Genomic DNA, 12,189 nt, shown 5'->3' on the forward strand with positions numbered 1-12,189 from the left:
CACCAACACACCCGCACACACACACAAACACACACACACACACACACACACAAGCTAACACACGTATACGCACACACACGCATACCTAAAGACCTGAATCACACTTCCTAAACTTTAGTACATCAGTCTGACCCTGGCACACCTATATTGGCTTTGCAATAAGACTGCACGTAATACTCAAGTGTGACACTTGATATCTACAAGGTATATGTACACTTACCATGCTGCTCACAAAGGAATTCCGAGGGACCAGATGCATTGTGTAAGTCACGCACAAAGCTTTTCGAAAATGCTGAAAAGAACACCAGCCAATATTATTCTCTGTGTCTCGGTTTGTGTTTGTCTGCCAGGAGCTGTGTCTTTGTCTCTGGATGTGTGTGTGCGTGTGTGCGCGCGCGCAATATTGTACGTGTGGGGGCGCACCTGCACACACACACACACACACACAGTGTGCTCTAGCAAGTCCCCGGCCCACCCGTATACTAGAAAGTAAGGAGAGAGAGAGAAGCACAATCGAACGCGTATTTGCTTCTACGATGAAAACTACAGCAGGGGCTTAGCTATTACAGACTTCAAATAAAGTTAAGGACCAGAAAGCAACCATGTTATTTGCTTGAAAATATTAAGAGAGAAGAAGAAAATAATAATAAAGAAAAAAAAGAGATGATTTAAATTATGCAGGATGTATTTGTACTTGTATTTCTTTTTTATCACAACAGATTCCTCTGTGTGAAATTCGAGCTGCTCTTCCCACGGAGAGCCCGTCGCTACACTACAGCGCTAAAGAGCGGGTTCTTTTACGTGCGCTAAGTGCATGCTGCACACGGGACCTCGGTTTATCGTCTCATCCGACTGACTAGCGTCCAGACCACCACTCAAGGTCTAGTGGAGGGGGAGAAAATATCGGCGGCTGGGCCGTGATTCGAACCAGCGCGCTCAGATTCTCTCGTTTCCTAGGCGGACGCGTTACCTCTAGGCCATCACTCCACATCTGGTGGTACACCACTGACCCCTCATTGGATACATGAACGGCTGTCTCAAGTACATGTGCACTGTGAACAGTTTGAAAAATCGATGTTGTGGTCCCAAACTGACAGTGAGTGGTTTATGAAGGATAGTTGGGGTGCTAGAAAAAACACAAACAAATTCATTGTAAAAATAAATAAATAAATAAATAAAAATGAAGAAGAAGAAGAAAGAGAGAGAACGAACGAACGAATGAACTAACGAATCTTTTTTTACTGAAGGAAAAAAAAGGAATAAGCACTAAATGGCTTGTTTTCATCCTGCCCTCATGAAAACGGAAAACATAACAAATACTCAATACAAAAGCATGACACTGCATGAATAAATTTCAATTCTGTCCCACGAAAAAGACGAACAACATAAGAGAGAGGAGAGAGAGAGAGGAAGTACAGGTTCGACAGAAAGCGAATCGGGAACGGGGAGAGGGGGAATGGGGGAGGGGGGGAATAGGGGGGTGGGAGGGGGGGGGGGCGAGGGGGTTGGTACCGTGGCCAAATGGTGAGAGTGCTGGATTTTCGCTCGAGTTTACTGAGTTCGATCTCCCGTCGATCTTGGTTCGATAAGGGGTGGAGATTTTTTTACCGATCTCCCAGGTCAACGTAACATAATTATGTACGGACCTGCTAGTGCCTGAACCCCATTCGTGCGTATATGCACATAGAAGATCAAGTACGCACGTTAAAGATCCTGTGTTCTATGTCAGTGTTCAGTGGGTTATGGAAACAAGAACATACCCAGCATGCACATCCCAAAAAACGGAGTTTTGCTGCATACATGGCGGGGTAAATAAATAAAAACGGTCATACACGTTAAATGCTACATGTATGCATGAGTGTGTGTACTTGCGTGTGTAGTGTGTGTGTGTGTGTGTGTGTAGTGTGTGTGTGTGTGTGTGTGTGTGTAACTGAAACCTGATTGAATGACACGGGAAACGAATGATGAGCGCCCAATGGCAGCCGTCAGTCGGCTCTACCTAGGTAGGCAGCCTGTTGTGTAAAAGGACTCCGTGTTTATCAAGCACGTAGAGCAAGGTCTCTGACCGAGGATAGGCGCTATACAAGTATCCATTATCATCAATCAGGAATAGGCGAACTGGGATGAGGCGAATTAGGATGACACAGACATGACAAAAGTGCCAGATTATGGCGTGATCTTCTTGTGAAACTTTTATTGCCAGCCTACGTGAAAGTGGGCCCGGGTTTCGATCATGGAATGGAGAAGATACTTATCTCTTTTCGAAAGCCACTGATCGCCTTTTAACTCTCTCCATACGAACGGCGAAAGAGACGACGTTAACAGCGTTTCAACCCTATTACCATCATCAAAATATTGCAAGCGAAGGCTCTTATACTGAAGACGTGAATGTTGACAAAGAATACCACAATTCTGACGACGGAAGCTAAAGGTTGGGTCATTCAGACACCCACTGGACATCCGAGGGGTCTGTGTAGAGGAGAAGAGAGGACTGGCCGTACTGTGTGAGTTAAAAGCATAGACAGCCAACGGGGACGTGTGTATGAACAGTGAACTTTCTCACACCGGTTTCTCAAACAGGACGACAATGTAAACAAATTAGCATCGCTTGGCAACGGCACTGTTGCTCTTTGTATCTTTTTTTTTCTTCTTTCTTTCTCTTTTTGTCAGATGGTATATATGTTTGTCTGTCTTGCTGGTGGCACTATTGTCCTTTGTATCTTTTTTTCTTTTTTTTTCTTTTCTTTTTTTGTCAGATGGTATATATGTTTGACTGTCTTGCTGGTAGCACTATTGTTCTTTGTATCTTTTTCTTTCTTTTTGTCAGATAGTATATATGTTTGTCTGTCTTGCTGGTGGCACTATTGTCCTTTTTATCTTTTTTTTTTGTGTGTGTGTGTGTGTGTCTTTTTGTCAGATGGTAGGCCTATATATGTTTGACTGTCTCTTGCTGGTGGCACTATTGTCCTTTGTATTTTTTTTTCTTTTTGTCAGATGGTATATATGTTTGACTATGTCTTGCTGGTGGCACTATTGTCCTTTGTATCTTTTTGTTTGTTTGTTTGTTTGTTTGTTTTTGTTGTTGTTGTCTTTTTGTCATATGGTATATATGTTTGACTGTCTCTTGCTGGCGGCACTATTGTTCTTTCTGTCATTTTTTTTCTTTTTGTCATATGGTATATATGTTTGACTGTCTCTTGCTGGTGGCACTATTGTTCTTTGTATTTTTTTTCTTTTTGTCAGATGGTATATATGTTTGACTGTCTCTTGCTGGTGGCACTATTGTACTTTCTATCAATTTTTGGTCTTTTTGTCAGATGGTATATATGTTTGTCTGTCTCTTGCTGGCGGCACTATTGTCCTTTGTATCTTTTTTTTGTTTGTTTGTTTGTTGTTGTCTTTTTGTCAGATGGTATGTATGTTTGACTGTCTCTTGCTGGTGGCACTATTGTACTTTGTATCTTTTTTTTGTTTGTTTTTTGTTGTTGTCTTTTTGTCAGATGGTATATATGTTTGACTGTCTCTTGCTGGTGGCACTATTGTCCTTTGTATCCTTTTTTGTTTGTTTTTTGTTGTTGTCTTTTTGTCAGATGGTATGTATGTTTGACTGTCTCTTGCTGGTGGCACTATTGTACTTTGTATCTTTTTTTTGTTTGTTTTTTGTTGTTGTCTTTTTGTCAGATGGTATATATGTTTGACTGTCTCTTGCTGGTGGCACTATTGTCCTTTGTATCCTTTTTTTGTTTGTTTTTTGTTGTTGTCTTTTTGTCAGATGGTATATATGTTTGACTGTCTCTTGCTGGTGGTACTATTGTCCTTTGTATCCTTTTTTTGTTTGTTTTTTGTTGTTGTCTTTTTGTCAGATGGTATATATGTTTGACTGCCTCTTGCTGGCAGCACTATTGTTCTATCATTTTTGGTCTTTTTGTCAGATGGTATATATGTTTGTCTGTCTCTTGCTGGCGGCACTATTGTCCTTTGTATCTTTTCTTTTGTTTGTTTGTTTGTTGTTGTTTTGTCAGATGGTATATATGTTTGTCTGTCTCTTGCTGGCGGCACTATTGTTCTATCATTTTTTGTCTTTTTGTCAGATGGTATATATGTTTGACTGTCTCTTGCTGGTAGCACTATTGTTCTTTCTGTCTTTTTTTTTTTTTTTTTTGTTGTCTTTTTGTCATATGGTATATATGTTTGACTGTCTCTTGCTTGCGGCACTATTGTCCTTTGTATCTTTTTTTGTCTTTTTGTCAGATGGTATACATGTTTGACTGTCTCTTGTTATTAGTCAGTCATGTGCGACGATGACGGCTTATCCGTTTTTTTCTGTTTCTTCATTCTTTTCAAGACGTTATTTCTTTCTTCCGTCTCTTTCTTTTCCTTTCTTTCTTACTTTTTTCCTACTTTCCTTCATTTCTTTGAGTACCTTGTTCAATCATTGAATAGATTTTTTTTCCCTACATTTCAATGTGCTGTAATATGTCATTGTGTGCTGTTGAATAAGATAGTTATTAATTATCCATTCATTAATTTTAATGATGCATCTTTTTTCATCCTCTCAAGGCCTGACTACACGCGTTGGGTTACGCTGGTGGTCAGGCATCTGCTCAGCAGATATGGCTTAGCGTATATGGATTTGTCCGAACACAGTGACGCATCCTTGAGTAACTAAAACTGTGTGCTGTTATATGGGTACTGTTTCACTGGGGGCGCTTAGAGCATCATGTAAGTAGTGTAATTATTATTATTATTATCATTAATATTATTATTATTATTACTATCATTATTATTGTTGTTGTTGTTGTCTTGATATACGCAGCTTTAATTATGCACTCCTTGCAGAGGGCGAAGTCTGATATGATGACTTTTTTTTTTTTTTTTTTTTTTTTTTTAATTTTTATAAAGCACACCGGTGTTTATTCTTTTCGATAACAAAGAAACTTATCGTGTCATCTTGTGGTGCCTTGTATCGCCGTATTGTCTTGATTTCGTTTTCATGTTTGTTCTTTCTGTTCTTTTTGCCTTCACTCATTCTTTCTTTTCTTTTCTTTTTTCTTTTTTTTTTTTATCTTTTGTCATTCATTCATTCAGTTATTCATTCAAGCATTCATTTTTTTTTCTTTTTTTGTTTGTTTCTTTTTTTCTTCCCCACCTTTCATCATTAACTCATTCGTTCATTTCATTCATTCATTCATTCATACATTCAGGTTTTTTTTTTCTTTTTTCATTTATTCATTCATTTATTCAGTTTTTTATTCTTTCATTCGTTCTTTCCGTTGCAAGCCGCGCGCTTGATAACTCCACACTTTCACACCAGGTATTGTCATAGTTGTGCTGGGTGCCCAACTGAGTTTAAAAAGAAGAAAAAAAAGAAAAGAAAAAAAAAGACGGAGAAGAAAGAAAGAAAAGCGTCCCCCCAGCGCAAGCATATGGAAGAGAACAGAGAAGTTCAACGGGACTTGGTTAACAGCGATCAGTGAACTAAGCACTCAAGACAGATCCCCTATAGGCTATAATGTACGCTTCTCCCCCCCCCCTCCACCCCCCACCCCTCACCCCTCTCCCCCTCCCCTTCAGCGAGAGAGGATCAATAGATATGAGCTGGGAGAGAGAGAGAGAGAGAGAGAGAGAGAGAGAAGGATTAAGAATTGCCCTTTAAATAGATATCGTCATACAATTGACTCTTCTTCAGCCAGCAACAAAAACCGGGATTTAACAACGATCAATGCACCAACCACTTCAAGACAGGCCGTCTTTACTGTACCCTTCTCACCCATACCCCCCCTTCCCCCGACCCCCCCCCCAACTTCCCAGACCCCCCTCCCCTCCCCCCCAACCCCCCAGACCCCCCCCTCCCCCTCCCCCTCCCCCACAAACACACACACACCAGCCTTTGGTGAAGAGAATCTATAGATAAACGCTGAAAAGACACCTTTACTCTGCTCTTCAAACCTTCCCAAGTGTTTCGTTATACCCGTTTTCTTTGCCTGCCCTGTCTGCTGTTTAGGACTGTTTTGAAGAGCGGTGTTTGTCCCATTCAGATCGTGGGGTAGTGCATGGTAAAAAAAAAAAAAAGAAAAAAAAAAAAAAAGAATCAGCAATAACAACAACACCCCCCCCCCCCCCCCCCCCCAAAAAAAAAAAAAACAAAAAAACAAAAAACCTTAGCCCTTTAACTACTTGGCCACCACCCCTCCTCCCTCCTTCAATTTACAGGCTATGTAATCAGTGAACCCACTGCTATCATCGGTAAAGACCTGGATCAGGTAGGCTGATCACAAAAGCACACACACCGGCCCTAATCGCTAACCTTGCAGATAAAAAGTCAGCAGCATTATACATACGCGCACCACGGCCGGCTATTCTGAATGGGGTGCGATTATTAGAGTGAGTAACAGGTTTGTAACAGGGTTTGTGGCACACTTCACCATAGGCGACAAAGCCCACTCTTTGTCTGTGAGTAACAGGTTTGTAACAGGGTTTGTGGCACACTTCACCATATAGGCGACAAAGCCCACTCTTTGTCTGTGAGTAACGGGTTTGTAACAGGGTTTGTGGCACACTTCACCATATAGGCGACAAAACCCACTCTTTGTCTGTGAGTAACAGGTTTGTAACAGGGTTTGTGCCACAGTTCACTTTAGGCGACAAACCCCACTCTTTGTCTGTGAGTAACAGGTTTGTAACAGGGTTTGTGGCACACTTCACTATAGGCGACAAAGCCCACTCTTTGTCTGAGTAACAGGTTTGTAACAGGGTTTGTGGCACACTTCACCATAGGCGACAAACCCCACTCTTTGTCTGTGAGTAACGGGTTTGTAACAGGGTTTGTGGCACACTTCACCATATAGGCGACAAAGCCCACTCTTTGTCTGTGAGTAACAGGTTTGTAACAGGGTTTGTGGCACACTTCACCATAGGCGACAAACCCCACTCTTTGTCTGTGAGTAACGGGTTTGTAACAAGGTTTGTGTCATATTTTACCATAGGCAACAAAACCCAGTCTTTGTCTGCGAGTAACAGGTTTGTAACAGGGTTTGTGGCACACTTCACCACAGGCGACTAACCCCATTCTTTGTCTGTGAGCAACAGGTTTGTAACAGGGTTTGTGGCACACTTCACTATATAGGCGACAAAGCCCACTACTTGTCAGAGAGTAACAGGTTTTGTAACAGGGTTTGTGGCACACTTCACCATAGGCGACAAAGCCCACTCTTTGTCTGTGAGTAACAGGTTTTGTAACAGGGTTTGTGCCACACTTCACTATATAGGCGACAAAGCCCACTACTTGTCAGAGAGTAACAGGTTTTGTAACAGGGTTTGTGGCACACTTCACCACAAGTGACAAAGCCCACTCTTTGTGAGTAACGGGTTTGTAACAGGGTTTGTGGCACACTTCACTATATAGGCGACAAAGCCCACTACTTGTCAGAGAGTAACAGGCTTTGTAACAGGGTTTGTGGCACACTTCACCACAAGTGACAAAGCCCACTCTTTGTGAGTAACAGGTTTGTAACAGGGTTTGTGGCACACTTCACTAAAATTATAGGCGACAAAGCCCACTACTTGTCAGAGAGTAACAGGTTTTGTAACAGGGTTTGTGGCACACTTCACCATAGGCGACAAAGCCCACTCTTTGTGAGTAACAGGGTTTGTGGCACACTTCACCATAGGTGACAAAGCCCACTCTTTGTCTGTGAGTAACAGGGTTTGTGGCACACTTCACCATTGGCGACAAACCCCACTCTTTGTCTGTGAGTAACGGGTTTGTAACAGGGTTTGTGGCACACTTCACTATATAGGCGACAAAGCCCACTACTTGTCAGAGAGTAACAGGTTTGTAACAGGGTTTATGGCACACTTCACCACAAGTGACAAAGCCCACTCTTTGTGAGTAACAGGTTTGTAACAGGGTTTGTGGCACACTTCACTATATAGGCGACAAAGCCCACTCTTTGTCTGTTGCTGTGTACTGCGTCAACCGGATTAACCTATCCCCTTTTTCGCCTATATTCCCGATTTGCCTATTCCCCACATTCCCTATTCGCCTATTCTTTGTTCGTCTGTCACTAAATTGGAGATCCCGATACGCCTATTACCAGTTACGCTGTGTACTGTAGGTATTATATGTACTAGTTTGAGGTGCTTTTTTTTTTTTCTTTTTTTTTTTATCATTTTTTTTTCTTTCTTTTTCGCCTGTGTGCCTCTATTGGCGAACTGAGCACTGGAGCTTGAACATAAACATATTTTGATACCCAACCCATGCACGGGGTGAGTGAGTGTGTGTGTGTGTGTGTGTGTGTGTGTGTGTGTGTGTGTGTGTGTGTGTCTGTCTGTCTGTCTGTGTCTGTGTCTGTCTGTGTCTGTGTCTATGTCGACCATACTGATGACTTTTATGAGGCCCTGTGATAGAACCGGTTAGGCGTTGGTCTGGACTTTTGCCCCAATGATCAGGGTTCCAGTTTCGGAAATGATGCAGTGTTCTAGGGAAGGTGCATTGCTCCGATTTTCCCTCGCTCCAATGGCTAGGGTATACCTGGCTACGACTGAGCATTGGGCTACCGCCTTCTTGTGCCGACACCTAGACACCGGCAGTGGATGTGATTTCACTGTCCTGCTGAAGCCAACCCAGCGGAGATCTCGGGCCTGGCCATCATGTGTGGAGTGTCCGTTTCTCAAGGAGGCCGGCGTCACTGCGTTCGGACAAATCCATATACGCTACACCACATCTGCTAGACAGATGCCTGACCAGCAGCGTAACCCAACGAGCTTAGTCAGGCCTTGAGTGTATTCTTATATATTTGTGTACCTATCAGAGAGGATTTCCTTTTACATAATTTTGCCAGAGGACAACACTCTCGTTGCCATGGGTTCTTTTTCAGTGCGTCAAGTGCATGCTGTCACACGGGAACCTCGGTTTATCGCCTCATCCGAAAGACTAGACGCTCAGTTTGATTATTCCAGTCAAACTTTGGGAGAAAGGGGGCAAGAGCGGGATTCGAACCCACACCCTCATACATGTACTGTATTGGCAGCTGAGCGTCTTAACCATTTTGCCACCTTCCTTCCTTAACTGGGTGGAGAGCGAGTCGATCGTGACGACGGGTACCAGTCAGAACCCTCGCTTTGTGTCCCCAAGACAAAGAAACACAAAGGAAAAAGTATTCAGGACAATACAGTGAAGAACAAAGGGTGGATTCGAAGTAATAAAGACCGACATTGTGTGTGTGTGTGTGTGTGTGTGTGTGTGTGTGTGTGTGGGTGGGTTGGTGGCCACGTGGGTGTGGGTGTGTGTGTGTGGGTGTGTGTGTGTAGTGTGTGTGTGTGTGTGGGGGGGGGGGGGGGGTATGTGTGTGTGTGTAGTTTGTGTGTGTGTAGTGTGTGTGGTGGGGGGGGGGGGTATGTGTGTGTGAAGTTTGTGTGTGTGTGCATGTGTAGTGTGTGGGTGTGGGTGTGGGTGTGTGTGCATGTGTAGTGTGTGTATGTGTGTGTGTGTGTGTGTGGGGGGGGGGGTATGTGTGTGTGTGTATATTGTGTTTGTGTATGTGTGTGTGTGTGTGTGTGTAGTGTGTGTGTGTGTGTGTATAGTGTGTCTGTGTTTGTGTGTGTGCGTGTGTGTTATCTTTAGCTTGCACTGAGGCACACACAGGTGCATACACAAAAGACTGAACGGTGGGCTATGAAAGCATAGGTTGAGTATCACCCCCCCCCACCCCCCCCCCCCCCCACACACACACACACACACCTCCACCTCCAAGACCCCCTGCTTCTCCCCCTCCCCCAACCCCACCGCCCCTCCCTCCGTCCCCCTTCCCCCGCCTTCTGGAGATTTTTTTTTTTTTTTTTGCTCTCTCACTTCTCTCTTGTACATACTTGGTTCACTTCTTTCCGATCAAGAGAGGCAGAAAGCATGACCGGTTTTTTTTTTTTTTTTTAATTTGTTTTTACCCGGTGTTCGGTTGTGTGTGTGTGTGTGTGTGTGTGTGTGTGTGGTAAACTTTAACATTGACATTTTCTCTGCAAATACTTTGTCAGTTGACACCAAATTAGGCATAAAAATAGGAAAAATTCAGTTTTTTTTCCAGTCATCTTGTTTAAAACAATATTGCACCTCTGGGATGGAGCCTAATTATATGCAAACTGCATTTACTGTTATATTTATATTTTTTGAATTGTCTAAACTTGGCACTTTGATCTGACATTCGACACAACAACAAGAGCAGTCATTATTATCTTCTTTTTTTTTTTTGAAACAGGAACTTATTTTGCTAAGCATGGAAGTTTTATTTGTTTTGCAAACGTTTTTGGTGCAGATAGTAAAAAAGGGAAATTACTCTGTAATTAATGCTAAGGGACTTAATTTGCCACAAGTGAATCTTGAAGGCCTTGCCTTACAGAGATTCGAACCCGGGACCCTCAGATTGAAAGTCCAACACTTTAACCACTTAGATTCATGAAGCCAGCACCCTCGATATAACTTATACAGCAGAAACATACAACGTCTCTTGTTTGTTTTTCTTTTTTGTTTTGTTTTGTTTTGTTGTTGTTGTTGTTTTCATCCATGGTTTGGTTTAAATAATCTTTAATTGTTCAACAATACACATGATTACAATGCAATCAATGACAAAAGGCATCAACAAGCATAAAGTTTATACTGTGCTCACAACGTTGCACTTCAATTTTAACATGACGGCTGATGAACCATAATTATTATCAATTGTATCAAATAACGTTCATAAACAGTAAGTAATGAAACAATGAAATAAAACAAATAAACAAATAATACATAATATAGTAAAATAATGCTAATATCAATGACGGGCGCAATAGCCGACTGGTTAAAGCGTTGGACTGTCAGTCTGAGGGTCCCGGGTTCGAATCACGGTGACGGCGCCTGGTGGGTAAAGGGTGGAGATTTTTACGATCTCCCAGGTCAACATATGTGCAGACCTGCTAGTGCCTGAACCCCCTTCGTGTGTATATGCAAGCAGAAGATCAAATACGCACGTTAAAGATCCTGTAATCCATGTCAGCGTTCGGTGGGATGTCAGCGTTCGGTGGGTTATGGAAACAAGAACATACCCAGCATGTACACCCCCGAAAACGGAGTATGGCTGCCTACATGGCGGGGTAAAAACGGTCATACACGTAAAAGCCCACTCGTGTGCATACGAGTGAACGTGGGAGTTGCAGCCCACGAACGCAGAAGAAGAAGAAGAAGAAGCTAACATCAATATTAACATGAGATTAAATTTATTGTCACCAGAGGAATCGGTAATCATCTACGTCTTGCAGTTCAGCCTTCCATCCATCCTGTTTCCTCCAGCTCACCGTATAAAGCCCTCTCACACTCTGTTATTCATTTATTTATATATTTATTCATTTATTTAGCTATTTATTTAGCTATCTATTTATCGATTTTTGAATGCTAACATCGAAATGTGGAAATCAGTAATGCCACAAGATGTGATGGGAACATCAAACAACATTTCTTCTCGCGATTTATCTTCTTTCTTTTTTTCCAGACAGGTGTTCAGTTTCGTGGTTTATTTGATCATGTTGTTTTGTTTCCCCCCACCCCCTGTTTTTTTTTAACCCGACTGCATTATGTCCCCCCCTTCCCCATCCCACGCGGCGAACACCTCCCCCACACCCACACCCCCACCTCAACCTCCCTGTCACCGACGTTGAGATCGCAAGGAAACACCTTGTTAGTCTTCAGCCTTGCAGATTTACAGCCCAGCACTCCACCGCACACAAAGGCAAACGGGTAGGGGGACCCTTAACCTGAAGATTTACTGCCTCCGTGAACTGAGATCTTCCACCCCTCCACCTCCCAGGGCGCACAGGGGTTTCCTTTTTCTTTTCTTTTTTTTTTTTTTAACCTCCCTCCCCCCCCCCACCTCCTCCTCCTCCTCCCTTCCCACATCCCTGTGTGTATGTGTGCGTGCCTGAAATCTGATTGAATGATACAGGAAACGAATGATGAGCGTCCCACGATAGCCACCAGTCGGCTCTACCCAGGTAGGCAACCTGTTGTGCAAATTAATGACCTCAAGTTTGTAAAGCGCTTAGAGCTTGGTCTCTGACCGAGGATAGGTGCTATATAAGTATCCATGTCATCGTCATCATTATCATCATCATCATCATCTTCTTCTTCTTCTTCTTCTTCGTCACACTCCCCTCTCCTGT

The sequence above is a fragment of the Babylonia areolata genome, chromosome 26 (assembly GCF_041734735.1).
Source record: "Babylonia areolata isolate BAREFJ2019XMU chromosome 26, ASM4173473v1, whole genome shotgun sequence".
In the NCBI taxonomy this organism is placed as follows: Eukaryota; Metazoa; Mollusca; class Gastropoda; order Neogastropoda; family Buccinidae; genus Babylonia; species Babylonia areolata.